The following is a 22828-nucleotide window of genomic DNA, read 5'->3' on the forward strand; positions in this document are numbered from 1 at the left end:
GTTGAAATAGAAAAAACAGCTGTAATCAACATCCAAATCCCCAATTGCCACCTCCATGGTGTTCAGTAATTCCGCTTAAACCCTACAAACCGCTCAATTCGATTGTTGTCTTTTAATGAGTCCTGGGCCTCCATTATCCAACGTAAAGTGGATACGTAAAGATTGTGTGTTCCAGTCCCACTCCAAAGACTTGATCACAAAATCTAGTACAACAGTGACTACACCCCAAAAGTACTTCATTGGCTGTAAAGCGCTTTGAGATGTCCGGTGGTCGTGAAAGATGCTATAGAAAGAAAGACTTGCATTTATATAGCGCCTTTCATCGGACGTCTCAAAGCTCTTTACAGCCAATGAAGTACTTTTGAAGTGTAGTCACTGTTGTAATGTGGGAAACGCAGCAGCCAATTTGCGCACAGCAAGATCCCACAAACAGCAATGTGATAATGACCAGATCATCTGTTTTTGTGATGTTGATTGAAGGGCACCAGGGATAACTCCCCTGCTCTTCTTCGAAATAGTACCACGGGATCTTTTATGTCCACCTGAGAGAGCAGACGGGGCCTTGGTTTAACGTCTCATCTAAAGACAGCACCTCCGACAGCGCTCCCTCAGCACTGCACTGGGAGTGTCAGCCTAGATTTTTGTGCTCAAGTTCCTGGAGGCGAGAGTGCTGCCCACTGAGCCCCGGCTGACAAACCGCACCCCAAGTGCAAGGACCATGGGTAAATATGATCTCACAATCTGGAAGTTTCAGAAATGACTGATCCTTACTTGGTCTGCTGCTTAAAAAGTAACACTGAAACATCTCTACGTGCAGAAGGTAGGTAGGTACTAGGGGTCGCGTTTTCCAGTTACCAAAGTGTCCTGGAACTTGACTCATCGCCTTCGGGAGAGGAATTTCCCAGCATTTTATTTTCCTAAATTTTTATTTTCTGTATATAGCCTCTCCCGGTAGATTGTGTGGCTGATTGGTGGGGGAATGGGGTCCATAATGTGCCTGAGTTGCACTATGACCTTATGGAACAGGCTCGATGGGGGTCATGGTGTGCTCGAGTTGCACTGTGACCTCATAGGGCAGGCTCGCTATGGACCAGAGTGTGCCTGAGTTGCACTATGACCTTATAGGGCAGGCTAGATATGGACCATAGTGTGCCTGAGTTGCACTATGACCTTATAGGACAGGTTCGATATGGACCATAGTGTGCCTGAGTTGCACTATGACCTTATAGGACAGGTTCGATATGGACCATAGTGTGCCTGAGTTGCACTATGACCTTATAGGACAGGTTCGATATGGACCATAGTGTGCCTGAGTTGCACTATGACCTTATAGGACAGCTTCGATGGTGCAGCTGGTCTTTTACTGGAGCAAAAAAAACTGAGCAGAAGAGAGCTTGGAATGGGTAATGGCCATGACCTCCACAGCCTAAAAGGACAAAGGCAGCAGGCGCATGGGAACACCACCACCTCCACATTCCCTTCCAAGTTACACACACCACCCTGACTTGGAAATATATCGTCGCTGGGTCAAAATCCTGGAACTCCCTCCCTAACAGCACTGTGGGAGCACCTTCACCACACGGACTGCAGCGGTTCAAGAAGGCGGCTCACCACCACCTTCTCGAGGACAATTAGGGACGGGCAATAAATGCTGGTCTTGCCAGCGATGCCCACATCCCATGAGCGAATAAAAATCTAAATTAGACCAATCTAGCCCGCTCCACCTACCATCCATACACGAGAGCCTCAACAATGAACTCCCAGTTCCTCAAGATCTCAACGATCTCTCCCAACCCCATGTAAACATAAGAACATAAGAAATAGGATCAGGAGTCGGCCATTTGGCCCCTCGGGCTTGCTCCGCCATTCAATAAGATAATGGTTGATCTGATATGGACTCGGCTCCATTTCCCTGCCCGCTCCCCATTACCCTTGACTCCCTAAACCAAACAGATCTATTGACAGCTCCAGAACGCCCAGACCCCTTCTCTCAACAGGTATTAATGCAGCTCCTACCGAACACAACTACAAGCAGAGACAGGTTTCAGTGCAAACTCACAGTAATTCGGCGTAAGCTCACCTCTTGGTGAGGTTCCTTCCCTGACAAAACAGCCGATGGGAGTCAAACACGTTCCTCGACAGCTTCGTGTGGCATTGAGAGGGTTAATTTTATGCAATAACAATGACGTAATTCAGCTAGTAAAAACACACAGATGCTACCTTTGCAGCACACAGAATAATAGGCCGTTAAACATCTGCTTTCAAACCAAATGCCAGCTCCTCTCTCCTGCACTCGCTTTGAACTGCAATTACAGGACTGAGTGCATTCTGTGCAACTTAAATTTGAATCCGTAGAGTCTGCTATTAGACTTTGAAACAGACAATTTCTGCCACACACACGCACACACTCACACTCAGACACACGCACGCACATACACACACACCACCTTCAACACTCACTCCCTCCACCACCGGCGCACCGTGGCTGCAGTGTGCACCATCTACAAGATGCACTGCAGCAACTCGCCAAGGCTTCTTCGGCAGCACCTCCCGAACCCACGACCTCTACCACCTAGAAGGACAAGGACAGCAGGCGCATGGGAACACCACCTCCTCCAAGTTCCCCTCCGAGTCACACACCATCCTGACTTGGAAATATATCGGCCGTTCCTTCATCGTCGCTGGGTCAAAATCCTGGAACTCCCTAACAGCACTGTGGGAGCACCTTCACCACACGGACTGCAGCGGTTCAAGAAGGCGGCTCACCACCCACCTTCTCGAGGGGCAATTAGGGATGGGCAATAAATGCCGGCCTTGCCAGCGACGCCCACATCCCATGAACGAATATAAAAATGCGCACACACACACTTACATCAAAGACCGCAGATACTTTCCTTGCTGAGCCTCATTCTCCTGACCTGTATTTGGTTTCTCCAGCACCATGCTGAATGGTGAGGCAGAGCCATAATATGATCATTGCGACAGTTTAGAACAGCTCAAGTTGTTGCCTTAGGTACTGGGCGCAACACTTCAGGCATTCGACAGAAATTTGCGATATTTAAAGGATCACCCAGGGCAGAGCTGACGCTACAAATAAATCCATCTGCTCTGGTCAAATCTTAGACTTAAAACACATTCTTTCAGATGAGACGTTAAATCGAGGCTCCGTCTGCCCTCTCAAGTGGACGTATTTCGAAGGAGATCTGGTGTTCTGGGACCAATATTTATCCCTCAACCAACATCACTAAAAAAAGCAGATTATCTGGGGCATTTTCACATTGCTGTTTGTGGGAGCTTGCTGTGCGCAAATTGGTTGCCGCGTTTCCCACATTACAACAGTGACCACACTTCAAAAGTACTTAATTGGCTGTAAAGCGCTTTGGGACGAACTGAGGTCATGAAAGGCACTATATAAATGCAATTATTTTTTTTAAACCTCCCACCTTATTACATCCCTCAGTAACATTTCAAAACATGCCACGGGCAACATATTACTTTGAAATCGAGGCAATTGCTGCAGCCTTTTTCTACATAGCAAGATCCCAAGCACAGCAAAGCATTTTTAGCGGTGTTGGTCAAGGGAAGATTATGGGCCAGGATACCAAGAGGACGCAGAATAGGGCCATGGGATCTTTCTACATCTATCTCAAGCAGGAAAGGCAGCTTAGCATCTCAACCCCAAGGACTGCACCTCTGACAATGCCACACTCCAACAGTATTGCAATGAAGTTTTGAGTTCTGCATTTATTTCTGCAATATATTACAAACTGCTTCAACCTCTGTGAAGGTACACCACATTTCACTCTGAGTTGCGGAGAACAGGATGTTATTTTATGGCTAACATGCCTTCTCTCAGCAAGAGCTGCTTCATATTTCCTCCTGATCTCCAGCCGAACATAAAGTTCCTTCTCTCAATGCCAGCTTCCAACTGGCCACAAATCAATGGGATTTACATTCAGCGTATAGAGCTGAGATTTATAACTTACTACCCCAGAGGCCTGTGGATGCTGAGTCGTCGAGTATATTCAAGGCCGACATCGATAGATTTTTGGACACTAAGGCGAATCAAGGGTAATGGGGAAAGTGGAGTTGAGTAAGAAGATCTTATTGAATGGCGGAGCAGGCTCGAGGGGCCGAATGGCCTCCTCCTGCTCCTAATTCTTATGTCCTTAAATTTCTTCACTCAGAGGGTGGTGAAACTTTGGAATTCTCTGCCCCAGAGGCCTGTGGATGCTGAATCATTGAGTATATTGAAGGCTGAGATCGATAGATTTTTGGACACTAAGTGAATTAAGGGATTTGGGGATTGGACGGGAAAGTGTTGAGGTAGAAGATCAGCCATGATCTTATTGAATGGCGGAGCAGGCTCGAGGGGCCGAATGGCCGACTCCTGCTCCTATTTCTTCTGTTCTTATTGCCAGCCAGCAGAAGCAGGTAGCAAAGTAACAGCGTTCAATTATTCATAAAAGCATAGAAACATAGAAAATAGGTGCAGGAGTAGGCCATTCGGCCCTTGGGGCCTGCACCACCATTCAATAAGATCATGCAGTTGCAATGTGGGAAATGCGGCAGCCAATTTGTGCACCGCAAGCTCCCACAAACAGCAATATGATGATGACCAGATTGCTATTGATTGAGGGATAAATATTGGCCAGGTCACCGGGGAGAACTCTCCTGCTCTTCTTCGAAATAATGCCGCGGGATCTTTTACGTTCACCTGAGAGGGCAGAGGGGGCCTGGGTTTAACATCTCATCTGAAAAATGGCACTTCCGACAGTGCAGCACTCCCTCAGCACTGCACTGGGAGTGTCAGCCTAGATTTTGTGCTCAAGTCTCTGGAGTGGGGTCGGTGCTGGAATTGTTACACTGATCTTGCTGCTCCAATTACTTCCACTCGCTTCTGAAGGCATGGCCTTGGGTTGGGTAAAGGTTCACAGTCTCCAGCTGCCCCCCCACGACCTCACACAATGGCCGTTTTTCCCATGTGCACCTAATTAATGCGTGTGGATTATTCAAACAATGGAGAGGATAGGACAGCGAAGAGTGCAGCTCCAACAACGCTCAAGAAGCTCGACACCATCCAGGACAAAGCAGCCCGCTTGATTGGCACCTCATCCACCACCTTCAACATTCACTCCCTCCACCACCGGCGCACCGTGGCTGCAGTGTGTACCATCTACAAGATGCACTGCAGCAACTCGCCAAGGCTTCTTCGCAGCACCTCCCAAACCCGTGACCTCTACCGCCTAGAAGGACCAGGGCAACAGGCGCATGGGAACACCACCACCTCCACGTTCCCCTCTGAGTCCTACACCATCCTGACTTGAAAATATATCGGCTGTTCCTTCAGTGTCACTGGGTCAAAATCCTGGAACTCCCTCCCCAACAGCACTGTGGGGGCACCTTCACCACACGGACTGCAGCGGTTCAAGGCGGCGGCTCACCACCACCTTCTCGAGGGGCAATTAGGGATGGGCAATAAATGCCGGCCTTGCCAGCGACGCCCACATCCCAGGACCTAATAAAAATAAGTGCAGACTCGTTCTCCCAAGTGTTTTGTAAAAACTCAGCCGAGCTTCATGCCAGAGAGGAGAAACGATACCAGAATCGGAGAGGGTTGAGAACAACAAGAAGAGTGATCCCATGTGTAAAGGACGTGAGCTCGGAGAATAGATAAAAATTTAAGCTTTGCAATCTTGAGTGAAAGCATTTAAAGGAGAGTATCATCGACTTATATAAAAGATGAATTGGTATAGATAAATTGTAGCCACATTATCACTTCAATGTAAGCAAGGAAACTAGGCCCGGAGGACATGAATGAAAAATACTGAACAATGAATTTAGTACTGATATCAGTAAACGTTCCTTTACTCAGAGAGTGAGAAATGTTTTGATTAATCGACCAGGCAAAGTAATAGAGGGAAAAGCACTTGGGTTATTCACATTATAACCGGATAATATGATGGGAGAGTTAGAGTACTGGAGGGATGGGATTTCATGGGGGGGTTAGAGTACCAGAGGGATGGGATTTCATGGGGGAGTTAGGGTACTGGAGGGATGGGATTTCATGGGGGAGTTAGAATATTAGAGAGCCTGAAAAACTGAATGTCCTTTTGTTATCTCTGATTTTCTGGTTGTTCTTAGTCGTTGACTATCCTATCATCTCCCCTTTCCAGAAGGCACGCTCCTGCACCTCCTGTGCCTATCTGCCGCTTCAGACCCGAGCCCTTAACCTCTTTTTACACGTCCTTCTCCCACCTTTCCTCTCTTTCCCTCAATGGTCGATATCTAACGTGAAGTAAAATTGTTAGTGAAGCGCCGGGGGACATTTTACTATGATAACGGCGCTATATAAACAAAAGTTATTTGCTATTATTATTATCTCCTGTTCTATTGCGAAACAATGCCAATGTAGTCTCGAGTCTCAGAGATGGTTTTGTCTTTCTTCTGCTGGACGAGGTCAAGCAGAGACATCTGGTCCAGCAACCATCTCACCAGCAGCATCGGTGGAGGATCAGAGGCAGGTCAAGCACATGTTGCCTCAGCCAGGTGACCTATGGAAGCCCAGAGATACTGCGTGGGAGGGAGGGGCAATACTGGAGGCGAATATACGCTTGAAGAACTCGACCTTCCTCAACTAGCTAGAAGACTAAGAAGCTTGCATATAAACACTGCACCAGCGCAAAAAAGAAGCAACATACATGTGGGACGGAAGGCTGCCTCTGGCCAATATTTATCCATCAACCAACATCACTAAGAAAGATGATCTGGTCATTATCACATTGCTGTTTGTGGGAGCTTGCTGTGCGCAAATTGGCTGCCGCGTTTCCTACATTACAACAGTGACCGCACTCCAAAAGTACTTCATTGGCTGGAGTGCACTTTAGGAGTTCCTCAGGTTGTAAAAGTTTCTATATAAATGCAAGTCTGTTTTTCATTAGCAAAGACACTGAGCTCGTTCTGGGTGCCCACACAGTTCGATCACAGTACTACAGCAGCAGCTTCAGGCAGAAGCCACGAAGCAAATACATTACAGCTGCCACATTTCTCGACATAACAACAGTGACTGCAAGTAATTCAGTGATGGCGCAGTGGATAGCCTGAAAACATGGCAGGCACTTTATAAAGCTCTTTCTTTCCAAAGTCTTGGCTAATCTTTACGCAGAAGGAAACGTGTCACGGACTGTCCTTGGCAACATCACGGCCCTTTTCAAAAGTGGCGTCCCCTGGAAATTGCACAATGAGATGGCAACAAGGCCACGCCCTGATGGAAGCGGTGCCTCTTTACAGCATGCGCTCCTCGGCTATCCGAAACACTGCATCCTCGCATCCTCGTTCAAGGAAGCCTGCAGGAGTTACAGGAAACACCCTGAGGAACCAGAACTCTGACTCTCCCAGATAATGCGTCAAGGAATGACGTCCCCCCCTCGCTGACAGCTCATGGCTGTTTGCCCATTGTTTCGATCATTGTCACTTTCTGAAGGACCTCACAGTGACACGGTTTGAGCTGCCCCGCTAATTAGTTTCCTGACACGGAGCGCACACACTCTCTTCCTGTTGGGACACACCCCCACTTACCCAACCACACAATGCTTCGGCACAGGTTGGCAAAAGCCAAGGCTTAGGGTCCTTCGGGTGCCGGGCTACAGCTGGAGTTTGACCTGCGAAAGTCACACAGGCCCTGCCCCAGCCCACAGCACTGGTAAACTTCCCGTCCTCACTTTGCTGTTTGTGGGAGCTTGCTGTGCACAAATGGGCTGCCAGGTTTTCTTACATTACTGCATAGCGCTTTGGGACGTGCTGAGGTTGTGGCAGGCGCTATAGAAACGCAAGTCTTGCTTTCATGTCCAGTTAGAGCCGCACTATACATTGAGTTCTTGGTGGGTGTCAGGGACACTCTCAAAGTCTCCCTGATAAAGTGAAACATCCCCACCGGCATCTGGCAGTCCCTGGCCAAAGACCGCCCTAAGTAGAGGAAGAGCATCTGGGAGGGCGCTGAGCACCTCGAGTCTCGTCGACGAGAGCATGCAGGAACCAAGCGCAGGCAGCGGAAGGAGCGTGCGGCAAACCAGACTCCCCACCCACCCTTTCCTTCAACCACTGTCTGTCCTATCTGTAACAGGGACTGCAGTTCCCGTATTGGACTGTTCAGCCACCTAAGCACTCATTTTTAGAGTGGAAGTAAGTCTTCCTCGACTCCGAGGGACTGCCTATGATGATGATTCATTGTCAGGTTATCTGGTGCCGAGAGGGAGGAATCCCAGCCCCTCCCCCCTCCCTCCCCCGGTGCTGGGCCTACATCCCCAGGCTCCATTAATGAGCGGAGCCTGGCATTAGGCTCCACTGGGTGGGTCTGCCTGCTGGCAGTGTAGGCTCACCGTGAGGTGCAATAATGCCTGCAGTGCTTCTGGCTGCAGTGCTGCGGTAGATAACTCTCCCACTAGTTCATCACCTTCTCCCTTTCAAACGGTTTTGGCTGCAGCCTCCCCACCGGAACGCAGGGACTGCCACCTCCGGGGGGGGGGGGGGGGGTTGGGTTTGATCGCATGATCTCCAACCGCCCCACCCCCAGGCTCCCGCCATCGGTCGCCTGATACGTCCACCCTCACGGTGCCCCGCCTTCCCACGGCCAACTGGAAAGCGAGCAGATTCTTCATCGCCCGATTGGATGAATCTTAACCTTCAGTCAAGGGGGGAAGCTAGATAAACACATGAAGGAGAAAGGAAGACTTGCATTTATATAGCACCTGTCACGACCACCGGACGTCTCAAAGCTCATTACAGCCAATGAAGTACTTTTGGAGTGTAGTCACTGTTGTAATGTGACCAATTTGCGCACAGCAAGCTCCCACAAACAGCAATGTGATAATGACCAGATAGTCTGTTTTTAGTGACATTGATTGAGGGATAAATATTGACCCCAGGACACCGGGGATAACTCCCCTGCTCTTCTTCGAAATAGTGCCATGAGAACTTTTACGTCCAGCTGAGAGAGCAGACAGGGCCTTGGCTTACCGTCTCATCCAAAAGACGGCACCTCCAACTGCGCAGCACTCCCTCAGCACTGCACTAGGAGTGTCAGCCTGGATTTATGTGCTCAAGTCTCTGGAGTGGGACTCAAACCCACAACCTTCATGACTCAGAGGCGAGAGCCCTACCCACTGAGACACAACTGCCTCTCAGCAACTGAGCGGTTGTAATAAGCTCTGCGTTACACTGAATTAAAAGGACAGAAAGGGACTATAAGTGGCTGAAGGAACAGGCCTCGGTTTTCCATTAAAATCCACACTGTGGTGGGGGGGGTGGTCAGGTCGTAACTGTCAGCAGAGAGTCGTGATTTATTCCATCCGTGTGATACCAATTCTTGCGTGGCTGTTAATCAGCCTTCCTTCATACAAATGTAATTGAATTACCATTCCCTCACTCATGCGCCAGTAATTAAATCACAGCTCTTTTTCTGTCCTCTTTACTAACGAGCGGATTAAATAACCAATCAATGGCTCAATAATGTCATGTATGCGTGCAAGTGCTGGGATCTCAATTCGGTCAGCCCTGTCCGAACAGAACTCTCAGCGGCTGAGGGCAGGTAATATGCTTTGCGTAACACTGAATTAAAATGAGTGAGGGATGCAGCGAAGATAGGTCATTCCCTTTACTCAAAAGGGTGATGTGTGCTTGGAATAATCTCACAACATGCTAGAGATGCACAGGCGTCTGTCACATCCATAAAGGGAACATACAGGCATTGAGCGTACATCCTTTGTCAAGAACTGGGAATTCTAGTAAGGGGGTCACTATCTTAGTGATGTTGGTTGAAAAAGAAAGAAAGACTTGGATTTATATAGCGCCTTTCGCAACCACCGGACGTCTCAAAGCACTTTACAACCAGTTAAGTACTTTTGGAGTGTAGTCACTCATCATCATCATCATCATAGGCAGTCCCTCGAGGCGAGGATGACTTGCTTCCGCACCAAAAAGGGATGAGTTCACAGGTGTTTCAATGAAGGACCTAATATTCCGGGTCCTGAACTACATCCTGAAGGGTGGAAGATGCCTGTGCGTGGACAGTCGTCACTGTTGCAATGTGGGAATTGCCAATTTGCGCACAGCAAGCTCCCACAAACAGCAAGGTGATAATGACCAGATAGTCTGTTTTTTTGTTTCTGTTGATTGAGGGATAAATATTGGCCCCAGGACACCGGGGATAACTCCCCTGCTCTTCTTCAAGATCAATTATGTCCACCTGAGAGGGCAGACAGGGCCTCGGTTTAACGTCTCATCTGAAAGACACCACCTCCGACAGTGCAGCACTCCCTCAGCACTGGGAGTGTCAACTTAGATTTCTGTGCTTAAGTCCCTGGAGTGGGGCTTGAACCCATAATCTTCTGACTCAGAGGTGAGGGTGCTGTTCACTGAGCCACGGCTGACACAGGACTGTGGAATGTTTTACGTGAGAGGGCAGACCTTAGCACTGCACTGGCGTGTCGGCCCAAACGATGTACTCAATGCTGGTGTGGGACTTGAACCTTACAGCCTCGTGAACACAGATATGAGCGGGCTGTCCACTGAGATAAAGAGACAACACGCTTGCCTAGAATTTAATCTCTATGGATATCTGGGATTTCTACTTGGCAGTGATTCTGCAACCAATGCCAAATTAAAACAGAAATATATAACATGTAATTAATCAAATCCAGGCCCATGTTACAATCAAACACATGCAGCAGTTTAAGGGCCTGGTACCATCTGTTTTACACGGCACTTCATTCAATCCGGGCTGCTGCATAGTCGCATTCTGAGAAACATTGTTTCCCTCCAGGCTGCTGCTTTAAACATTGGTAACGATAATCGTACGGCTTTGCACCCAAGTTCGTCACAAGTGGAGCAAGCAGAGAACGTCTGGGAGGGTAGAGAAAGAGGTGGGGAAAAGGGGCAGAGAACGGGATGAGGGAAGGGTTGGGGAAGGGCATGCCAGACTGCCAGAGGATGGGTGCCACATGGGTAACTGTACCCCAGGGTTCAGTCAATAACTCCAGGAAAGTGTGTAAGTGTGAGTGTGTGTAAGTGTGTGTTTGTGTGTAAGTGTGTGTGTGTGTATATAAGTGTGTGTGTGTAAGTGTGTGTGAGTAAGTATGTGTGTGTAAGTGTGTCTGTGTGTATGTGTGTATAAGTGTGTGTGTGTAAGTGTGTGTGTGTGTAAGTGTGTGTGTGTAAGTGTGTGTGTGTGTATATAAGTGTGTGTATGTGTAAGTGTGTGTGCGTGTATATAAGTGTGTGTATGTGTAAGTGTGTGTGCGTAAGTATGTGTGTGTAAGTGTGTGTGTGTGTGTGTGAGTAAGTGTGTGTGTGTGTCTGTGTGTGTGTGTGTGTATAAGTGTGTGTGAGTAAGTGTGTGCGTGTGTATAAGTGTGTGTGTGTAAGTGTGTGTGAGTAAGTATGTGTGTAAGTGTGTGTGTGTGTATAAGTGTGTGTGTGTAAATGTGTGTGAGTAAGTATGTGTGTAAGTGTGTGTGTATAAGTGTATGTGTGTGTAAGTGTGTGTGAGTAAGTATGTGTGTGTAAGTGTGTCTGTGTGTGTGAGTAAGTGTGTCTGTGTGTCTGTGTGTGTGTATGTGTGTATAAGTGTGTGTGTGTAAGTGTGTGTGTGTGTAAGTGTGTGTGTGTAAGTGTATGTGTGTGTATATAAGTGTGTGTATGTGTAAGTGTGTGTGCGTAAGTATGTGTGTGTAAGTGTGTGTGTGTGTGAGTAAGTGTGTGTGTGTGTCTGTGTGTGTGTGTATAAGTGTGCGTGTGTATAAGTGTGTGTGTGTAAGTTTGTGTGTGTATAAGTATATGTGTGTGTAAGTGTGTGTGAGTAAGTATGTGTGTAAGTGTGTGTGTGTGTATAAGTGTGTGTGTGTAAACGTGTGTGAGTAAGTATGTGTGTAAGTGTGTGTGTATAAGTGTATGTGTGTGTAAGTGTGTGTGTGTGTGTATAAGTAAGTGTGTCTGTGTGTGTGTGAGTAAGTGTGTGTGTGTATAAGTGTGTGTGTGTGTATAAGTATATGTGTGTGTAAGTGCGTGTGAGTAAGTATGTGTGTGTGTATAAGTAAGTGTGTCTGTGTGTGTATGTGTGTCTGTGTGTGTGTATAAGTGTGTGTGTGTAAGTGTGTGTGTGTATAAGTGTGTATATGAATACGTGTGTGTGTATATAAGTGTGTGTGTGAAAGTGTGTGTGTGTGTAAGCGTGTATAAGTGTGTGTGTGTAAGCATGTGTGTGCGTGTGCGTGTGGTGGGTGTGTGTGGGGAGAGCGAGGACAAGCAGAAAGCACAATACACCTGACCAGCCCATTACCATCTCTAATATGAAGCAGCAGATGCAACATTAATTTGGAAAGCGCTGGTGTTTACCCCTGTGGTCAGCTCGCTGTATGTGTGTGTGTCTGTGCACGGCGCTCTCCAATCTCCAACCCCCCCATCGACGTCTCACTTTCAGCTCCCTGTTTGTTCACAGTAAATCCGCAGATTAAGATATTCTTCTACAAACTGCATAACACCTGAGCTTGTTTCCCCACCTGGGATTACTTCCTCAATGTTCCCTTCCTTGCCAATGAGCTCGACAGACCAGGACCACTAATGTACATATTCCCATCAGTGCAACACAAATGTAAAATCGGCTCGCATTTTTGATCTTCTTGTCATTTTGCTACGCATTTTGTTCCTAAGTAATGTCCTCTGTACTTTTCTTTTGTTAATCATTTTCCCTCTGTTCTTCCATTTTCCATGACATCACTCCTGCATCACTCACGTACCAATCATCAGGGTGATTTTCTGAGTGTAATCTCCCTTGCTGCTTCCCTCCAGTAAAGAAAGACTTGCATTTATATAGCCCCTTTCTCGTCCACCGGACATCTCAAAGCGCTTTACAGCCACTGAAGTACTTTTTGAAGTGTAGTCACATTATTGCAATGTAGGAAACACCAATTGGCGCACAGCAAGCTCCCACAAACAGCAATGTGATAATGACCCAGATAATCTGTTTTTCTAGTGATGTTAATTGAGGGATAAATATTGGCCAGGACACTGGGGATAACTCCCCTGCTCTTCTTCTAAATAGTGCCCTGGGATCTTTTACATCCACATGAGAGGGCAGATAGGGCCTCGGTTTAACGTCTCATCCGAAAGACGGCACCTCCGACAGTGCAGCGCACGTCCTCAGTACTGGACTGATATTTTAAGAGTCCAGCTCAGGTAGACTTAAGCAGACTATTTGACTTAGTTGGTCAGAACAGAACAAGATGACACAGGTTTAAAACTGAGGGACGAGAGATCAAAAGGGTTACCCTCCCCTATTGAATATTAAATTTGGTGAAGAGTAGGGCTGTAATGTATGCACCTGTGAGTACGTAAAGTATGTCTGTAAAGTATTTATGAATGACTCCACAAGGCAATGTGTTGTACTCAAACTGTAGTAGTGACCTTGGTCCTTTATTTGTAACTCCAGAGTGAGGCACAGGCATGGTGGGCAGCCTTTTATACTGGGCCCTGCACACCTATGCAGGTGACCCTCAGGTCTCCCACTGCAGTGCCCTCTGGTGGACAGCCTCTGCCACAGAGACAGGAAACCCCGGTCTCCACCAGTTGCACCCTCTAGTGGTGCCAGCATAGTATATACACAGTGTAAACCTTATTGAGAGTACATCAGGTAACAAGTCTCCATCTTATGCAACTATTCAGTGACCACACAGCCCCAATCCTTACCAACGGATCCATCACAGACCAATTCACGTCCGGACTGGGGTCAAACCGGGCTGCGTCATCGCCCCAACCCTCTTCTCAATCTTTCTCGACGCCATGCTCCACCTCACAGTCAACAAGCTCCCCGCTGGAGTGGAACTAAACTACAGAATCAGTGGGAAGCTGTTCAACCTGCGCCGTCTCCAGGCCAGGTCCAAGACCACCCCAACCTCTGTCGTCGAGCTACAGTACGCGGACAACGCCTGCATCTGCACAAATACAGAGGCTGAACTCCAGGACATGGTCGACGTATTTACTGAGGCTTACGAAAGCATGGGCCTTACGCTAAACATCCGTTAGACAAAGGTCCTCCACCAACCTGTCCTCACCGCACAGTACTGCCCTCCAGTCATCAAGATCCACGGCGCGGCCCTGGACATATCTCTGGAACCTCCTATCAACAAGAGCAGGCATCGACGACGAGTTCCAACACCGCCTCCAGTGCGCCAGTGTAGCCTTCGGTCGCCTGAGGAAAAGAGTGTTTGAAGACCAGGCCCTCCAAACTGCCACCAATCTCATGGTCTACAGGGCTGTAGTAATACTTGCCCTCCTGTATGGCTCAGAGACATGGACCATGTACAGTAGACACCTCAAGTTGCTGGAGAAATATCACCAATGATGTCTCCACAAGATCCTACAAATCCCCTGGGAGGACAGGTGCACCAACATCAGCATCCTCACTTAGGCTAAAATCCCCAGGATTGAAGCACTGACCACACTCGATCAGCTCCGCTGGGCGGGCCACATAGTCCACATACCAGACACGAAATTCCCAAAGCAAGTGCTCTACTTGGAGCTCCTTCATGGCAATCGAGCCAAAGGTGGGCAGCGGAAACGCTACAAGGACACCCTCAAAGCCTCCCTGATAAAGTGCAACATCCCCATTGACACCTGGAAGTCCCTGGCCCAAGACCGCCCTAAGTGGAGGAAGTGCATTCGACAGGGCGCTGAGCACCTCGAGCCTCATCGCCGAGAACGTGTAGAAATCAAGCGCAGACAGCGGAAAGAGCGTGCAGCAAACCAGTCCCATCCACCCCTTCCCTCAACGCTATCTGTCCCAACTGTAACAGAGTCTGTGGCTCTCGTATTGGACTGTTCAGCCACCAAAGAGCTCACTTCAAGAGTGGAAGCAAGTCTTCCTCGATTCCGAGGGGCTGCCTATAATGACACAAAGAGTATATCTATAGTCTGCAGAGCTGTTGCATTGTGAGTGGCTTAGCCAGTCACATGATGTTCACATAGACATAGAAACATAGAAAATAGGTGCAGGAGTAGGCCATTCGGCCCTTCGAGCCTGCACCGCCATTCAATGAGTTCATGGCTGAACATGCAACTTCAGTACCCCATTCCTGCCTTCGCACCATACCCCTTGATTCCCCTAGTAGTAAGGACTTCATCGAACTCCTTTTTGAATATATTTAGTGAATTGGCCTCAACAACTTTCTGTGGTAGAGAATTCCACAGGTTCACCACTCTCTGGGTGAAGAAATTCCTCCTCATCTCGGTCCTAAATGGCTTCCCCCTTATCCTTAGACTGAGTCCCCTAGTTCTGGACTTCCCCAACATTGGGAACATTCTTCCTGCATCTAACCTGTCTAACCCCGTCAGAATTTTATATGTTTCTATGAGGTCCCCTCTCATTCTTCTGAACTCCAGTGAATACAAGCCCAGTTGATCCAGTCTTTCTTGATAGGTCAGTCCCGCCATCCCGGGAATCAGTCTGATGAACCTTCGCTGCACTCCCTCAATAGCAAGAATGTCCTTCCTCAGGTTAGGAGACCAAAACTGTACACAATACTCCAGGTGTGGCCTCACCAAGGCCCTGTACAATTGTAGCAACACCTCCCTGCCCCTGTACTCAAATTCCCTCGCTATGAAGGCCAACATGCCATTTGCTTTCTTAACCGCCTGCTGTACCTGCATGCCAACCTTCAATGACTGATGTACCATGACACCCAGGTCTCTTTGCACCTCCCCTTTTCCTAATCTGTCACCATTCAGATAATAGTCTGTCTCTCTGTTTTTACCACCAAAGTGGATAACCTCACATTTATCCACATTATACTTCATCTGCCATGCATTTGCCCACTCACCTAACCTATCCAAGTCACTCTGCAGCCTCATAGCATCCTCCTCGCAGCTCACACTGCCACCCAACTTAGTGTCATCCGCAAATTTGGAGATACTACATTTAATCCCCTCGTCTAAATCATTAATGTACAGTGTAAACAGCTGGGGCCCCAGCACAGAACCTTGCGGTACCCCACTAGTCACTGCCTGCCATTCTGAAAAGTCCCCATTTACTCCTACTCTTTGCTTCCTGTCTGACAACCAGTTCTCAATCCATGTCAGCACACTACCCCCAATCCCATGTGCTTTAACTTTGCACATTAATCTCTTGTATGGGACCTTGTCGAAAGCCTTCTGAAAGTCCAAATATACCACATCAACTGGTTCTCCCTTGTCCACTCGACTGGAAACATCCTCAAAAAATTCCAGAAGATTTGTCAAGCATGATTTCCCTTTCACAAATCTATGCTGACTTGGACCTATCATATCACCTCTTTCCAAATGCACTGCTATGACATCCTTAATAATTGATTCCATCATTTTACCCACTACCGATGTCAGGCTGACCGGTCTATAATTCCCTCCTTTTTTTAAAAAGTGGGGTTACATTGGCTACCCTCCACTCCATAGGAACTGATCCAGAGTCAATGGAATGTTGGAAAATGACTGTCAATGCATCCACTATTTCCAAGGCCACCTCCTTAAGTACTCTGGGATGCAGTCCATCAGGCCCTGGGGATTTATCGGCCTTCAATCCCACCAATTTCCCCAACACAATTTCCCGACTAATAAGGATTTCCCTCAGTTCCTCCTCCTTACTAGACCCTCCGACCCCTTTTATATCCGGAAGGTTGTTTGTGTCCTCCTCAGTGAATACCGAACCAAAGTACTTGTTCAATTGGTCCGCCATTTCTTTGTTCCCCGTTATGACTTCCCCTGATTCTGACTGCAGGGGACCTACGTTTGTCTTTACTAACCTTTTTCTCTTTACATATCTATCGACACTTTTGCAATCCGTCTTAATGTTCCCTGCAAGCTTCTTCTCGTACTCCATTTTCCCTGCCCTAATCAAACCCTTTGTCCTCCTCTGCTGAGTTCTAAATTTCTCCCAGTCCCCGGGTTCGCTGCAATTTCAGGCCAATTTGTATGCCACTTCCTTGGCTTTAATACTATCCCTGATTTCCCTTGATAGCCACGGTTGAGCCACCTTCCCTTTTTTATTTTTACGCCAGACAGGAATGTACAATTGTTGTAGTTCATCCATGCGGTCTCTAAATGTCTGCCATTGCCCATCCACAGTCAACCCCTTCAGTATCATTCGCCAATCTATCCTAGCCAATTCACGCCTCATACCTTCAAAGTTACCCTTCTTTAAGTTCTGGACCATGGTCTCTGAATTAACTGTTTCATTCTCCATCCTAATGCAGAATTCCACCATATTATGGTCACTCTTCCCCAAGGGGCCTCGCACAATGAGATTGCTAATTAATCCTCTCTCATTGCACAACGCCCAGTCTAAGATGGCCTCTCCCCTAGTTGGTTCCTCGACATATTGGTCTAAAAAACCATCCCTTATGCACTCCAGGAAATCCTCCTCCACCGTATTGCTTCCAGTTTGGTTAACCCAATCTATGTGCATATTAAAGTCACCCATTATAACTGCTGCACCTTTATTGCATTCACTCCTAATTTCATGTTTGATGCCCTCCCCAACATCACTACTACTGTTTGGAGGTCTGTACACAACTCCCACTAACGTTTTTTGCCCTTTGGTATTCTGCAGCTCTACCCATATAGATTCCACATCAATAAAACCCCAGTCAGTTAAGTCTAGGTCATCCACTATGAGGTATGCAGTTGTGAGCCTAGTGGATGAACTATTGTTAAACCTTTGTTAATAAACCAACTAGTCCTTAATAGCAATGTATTGCTATGAATTCTTCAACCAAGAACCCATGAAGCAAATACATTACAAGAGCGAATTGCCTGGTTCCTTCAAAATGACTATAAATGTCTGACTTTGAATAGGTTCAAAGGTTATAGGGATAGACATGTGTTTTAATCTGCTATTTAAATATTTAACTGTCTTTTATTTTTCCCAAGTGCAAGTTTAGAGAGCAAGTGTTCATTTTTCTCTCCCTTCTCTGGCATCCAACAAGACTTCAAAAGCTACTTGTGAGAAATAAAACAGTTCAAAGTATTAATGCGCATGAGTGTCAAAGTCTCCTTGTCTTCATTCAGGAATGGTTCAGGGGATTGAACAAGAGATGTCTTGTCACTCGACAAGAAGAGATTCATTCTGAACTTATCTTTAACTTTCAACTCACACAGAAACCGTCACTTGAAACTTAACCAGAGCAAATTGATCTAATATTTTCAGCAGTGCTGCAGAAGATAAAAGACCTGGCTTTCACTCTTTGGGCAAGTTACTGCAGTCCTATCATTACTGACTGTAAAGGCAGCACAAATGTCAGTCAGTGGCTCAGTGGGCAGCACACTTGTCTCTGAGTCAGAAGGTTTTGGGTTCATGTCCCACTCCAGGAACTTGAGCACATAAATCTAGGCTGACACACCAATGCAGTCATGAGGGAGCGATGCATTGTCGGAGGTGCCATCTTTCGGATGAGATGTTAAACTGAAGCCACATTTGCCCTCTTAGGTGGATGTAAAAGATCCTGTGGCACTGTTTTGAAGAAGAACAGGGGAGTTATCCCCGGTGTCCTCGGGCCAATATTTATCCCTCAATCAACATAACAAAAAAAACAGATTGTCTGGTCATTATCACATTGCTGTTTGTGGGAGCTTGCTGTGCGCAAATTGGCTGCTGTGTTTCCTACATTACAACAGTGACTACACTCCAAAAAGTACTTCATTGGCTGTAAGTTCTAATTCTGCACTCCTGATTATGGTTGTGCCTTTTGTTACCTGGGTCCCAAGCTCTGGAACTCTTTACTCCTTAAAGCCTACCTCACTGACCAAGCTTTTGGTCACCTGCGCTAATTTCATCTTATGCGGCTCGGTATCAAATTGTTTTGCACCTTGGGACGTTTCACTACGTTAAAGGCGCTATATAAATACAAGTTGTTGCTGTTGTAAAGTGTTTTGAGACGTTCGGTGGTCGTGAAAGGCGCTATAGAAATGTCTTTCTTTTTCCCCAACTCTTTCTGTCTGCTCACTGTCATTTCGGTGGGCTTTCCCCTCTGCTCCCCGAGATAGAATCTCGATGCTGTTTGCTCGCTGCCCTCTCAGTTCCTGGAGTTAAATCAATTACTGAGACAGAGCAGGCCAGCTGCACGGTAGAACGAACTGCTCCCTGGAGTATTCCTCATTTTGCCTCTGTCTTCCCGCATCAGGAGGCTGAAGACTGTAACTAATGGGCGAAAGGGTTAATGTTGGCACTGACTATATTACACACCGCAAAATCCAAGAACCAGAGCACGATAATTGTGGAACACCAGCGACACACGCAAACAAGATAAACGACTCTCCCATCACGGGTTTTAATTTGTGCCGCTAACACATCGGTGCAGGAATGAAAAGAAGCAACGTACCCGTTCAGACCAGAAAAAGGTCACATTATTACAAAGTTAGTAAATTACGCTCTCTCTCAATGCCCAAAGGCCAGAGCACCTAATTCGATTGGAGAGTCATCTTCGATACGGCTAACGAGGGAAACAGAGATTTATATCTGTAGCCTCGAGTGACAGCTCAGGCTCCAAAGACAAAACACGCGCTCTCGCTCTCTCCCTCTCCCTCCCTTTGTCTTCTGAGCATGCGCAGATGACCCCTGACCTGCTGAATCGCGGGAAAAGTTAACTGCTTGAAAAAAAACGCGCATGTGCAGAACGGCCGTCGCCACGGACGCCAGCCTTGCATGACTGAATACATCGCTATTGCCCGTTTCACATCGCTACCGCTAACGCCCAAATTAAAAAGGCGAAACTAGCAGTTTTTAAAACGGCCGATATTCCGGCGGTTCTGAAAAGTGAGACAACCATTAACGCCGGAAATATCGCAACGATACCAATGGAAAGTCTAGTCCATGGGATGTAATTAGCTCAAACAGAGCTCACCGTGTAAGTCAAGCTTCTGGTTCATCAGCAGTCATGCCCACACCACAGCAACCTATACTTATACAGGGCCTTCAACATAGTGACACACCCCAAGGTGCTTCACAGGAGCGATTATGAAACAGTTTGACATCGAGCCGCAGAAGCAGATATTGAGGCAGGTGACCATAAAGCCAGGTCAAAGAGGTAGGTTTTAAGGAGCGTCTTAAAGGAGGAAAGAGAGGTAGAGAGGCGGAGAGGTTTAGGGAGGGAGTTCCAGAGCTTGGGGGCCCCAGGCAACAGAAGGCACGGCCACCGATGGTGGAGCGATTATAATCAGGGATGCTCAAGTAGCCAGAATTGGAGGAGCGCCGAGATCTTGGGGGTTGTGGGGCTGGAGGAGATTACAGAGATAGGGAGGGGGCGAGGGATGTGAAACCAAGGATGAGAATTTTGAAATCGAGTCGTTGCCGGTCCGGGAGCCAATGTAGGTCAGCGAGCACAGGGGGGTGATGGGTGGGCCCAGAGTGCAAGAAAGGGCAATTCCTTTTCGATATAAATTGGAACAGCAGCCTCCCGTTCAGCACGTGCTCCGGACCAGCACGGCAAGACTGAGGTGCAGCTCCGCCAATCCAGCAGCTTTATTTGATTTAAATCATGCAACAAAGAAAGAGGCCATTCGGCCCATCGAGCCTGTGCCGGCTGCTTGAAAGAGCATGCAGAAACCAAGCGCAGGCAGCGGAAGGAGCGTGCGGCAAACCAGCCTCCCCACCCTCCCTTTCCTTCAACCGCTGTCTGTCCCGCCTGTGACAGAGACAATAATTCCTGCATTGGACTGTTCAGCCACCTGAGAACTCACTTTTAGAGTGGAAGCAAGTCTTCCTCGATTTCGAGGGACTGCCTATGATGATGATGATTTAAATCTGTGTCCTTTGGTTACTGACCCTCCTGCCAGTGGAAATTATTTCTCCCTCGCTACTCTAGCAAAACCCCCTCATAATTTTGAACATCTCGATTAAATCTCTTGTAAATCTTCTCTGCTCTAAGGGGAAATTCTTAAGTGATGCCACATAACTGGAGCCACTCATCCCTGCTATCATTCCGGTAAAGCTCCTCTGGGCCCTCTCCAAGGCTGGGAGAGTGACGGGCACATTTTGTGTGAAACTCAGAGGCTTTAATGAGCCTGGGTGCGAGTAGTCTCCTAGTCCCCTTTGCATTCACAACTCTCCATCGAGTGATCTGCCCCTTAAGCCCCAGTGGAGGATGAGCATTTAAATTGACAAGGAGTTGAAGACCCTTTATTATAATCATTTATATCTGTACACCATACAGATCATTCTTGGAGGAAAGAAAATGTCAGCTTTTCTCAGTGGGGAGTATCTTGATGCTTTATGGTGTGATCCGTAAGCTGTACACGCCTCAATTATTTAACAGAGGCACCTTCAGCTCCTTGTCAGTCAAAAGGTGCAACATCTCCAGCCTCTTTCTTGTACCCTGAATGCAAAGGCGGAATGAACTGCGAGAGTGAAAGCGGGGCCTCCAGCCTGAGCTCGGAGCAGATGGACCCCCAGCTCAGATCAAAGGGCTTCCCATCCTAGGCTGAGGTCCCTCCTGACAGAAACTCCTGTCCCAGGAAATCAAATCCTCCTTTGGCCCAGCAAAGCACTGTGGTCTCTGGATGGAGGGGGGGGGGGGGAAAGGGGAAGGGGGAGAGCAGTGATGGGGGGTGGAGAAACGGGGAGAAAGAAGGGAAGGGGAGGAGGAGGAGAGGTGAAGGAGGGAGGGATGTGAAGGAGGGAGGGAGGAGAGAGGTGTTGGAGGGGGAAGGGGAGAGAATCACAGTGGAGGGGGGTGAGTAGGAGAGGGGAGGGGAGAGGGTCGTGGCAGCGAGAGGAGAGAGAGAGAGAGAGACAGGGGAGTTATCCCCGGTGTGCCCAATATTTATCCCTCAACAAACATCGCTAAAACAGATGACCTGGTCATTATCACATTGTGGGAGTTTGCTGTGCGCAAATTGTCTGCAACGTTTCCGACATTACAACAGTGACTGCACTTCAAAAAGAACATTGGGACGTCTGGAGATTGCGAAAGGCGCTATAGAAATGCAAGTCTCTCTTTTCTTTCTTTCTTCAACCCACTAACTTCTGACTCAGAGACAAGAGTGCTATCCTCAGAGCCAAGCTGACACCAGTAAGCCCCGCTGCAAGGCCCTGCTTAATTTACACAAGGTGAGGAGCTACTACAGCTGCACGTCCTTATCCACGAATTCTGCCCGTGCGTTTAAGGACTAATCTACTGCTGCCTGCGTCTGGAGTGGTTTCACACCTCAGGATCACGTATCTGGGAATCTGGGGGGTGTGGGGGACAGGCCGGCTCACTGAATTTCCAGGGTGCAATCCTGCCGCGGTAAGCTCTGCACCAGGACGGCTATTCGACCACTTGGGGCGTTACCACTCCGTCCTGCACTCGTCAGGCGCCGGCCCGCGCAGAATTTCTCGTCGAGGCGGCTGGGCAGCTGGCGGAAGGAGCCTTGGCTGATTATTTGCCTCCACAGTGTCAGCCGTGGCTCAGTGGGCAGCACTCTCTGAGTCAGAAGGTTGTGGGTTCGAGTCCCACTCCAGGGACTTGAGCACATAAATCCAGGCTGACGCTCCCAGCGCAGTGCTGAGGGAGTGCTGAACTGTCGGAGGTGCCGTCTTTCGGATGAGACGTTAAACCGAGGCCCCGTCTGTTCTCTGAGGCGGACGTAAAAGATCCCACAAACTATTTCGAAGAAGAGCAGGGGAGTTATCCCCGGTGTCCTGGGGCCGATATTTTCCCCTCAATCAACGTAACAAAAAAATCAGATTATCTGGGTCATTATCACATTGCTGTGTGTGGGAGCTTGCTGTGCACAAATTGGCTGCTGTGTTTCCTACATTACACCAGTGACT

This window comes from Pristiophorus japonicus, chromosome 22 (genome assembly GCF_044704955.1).
Source record: "Pristiophorus japonicus isolate sPriJap1 chromosome 22, sPriJap1.hap1, whole genome shotgun sequence".
NCBI classification, from domain to species: Eukaryota; Metazoa; Chordata; class Chondrichthyes; family Pristiophoridae; genus Pristiophorus; species Pristiophorus japonicus.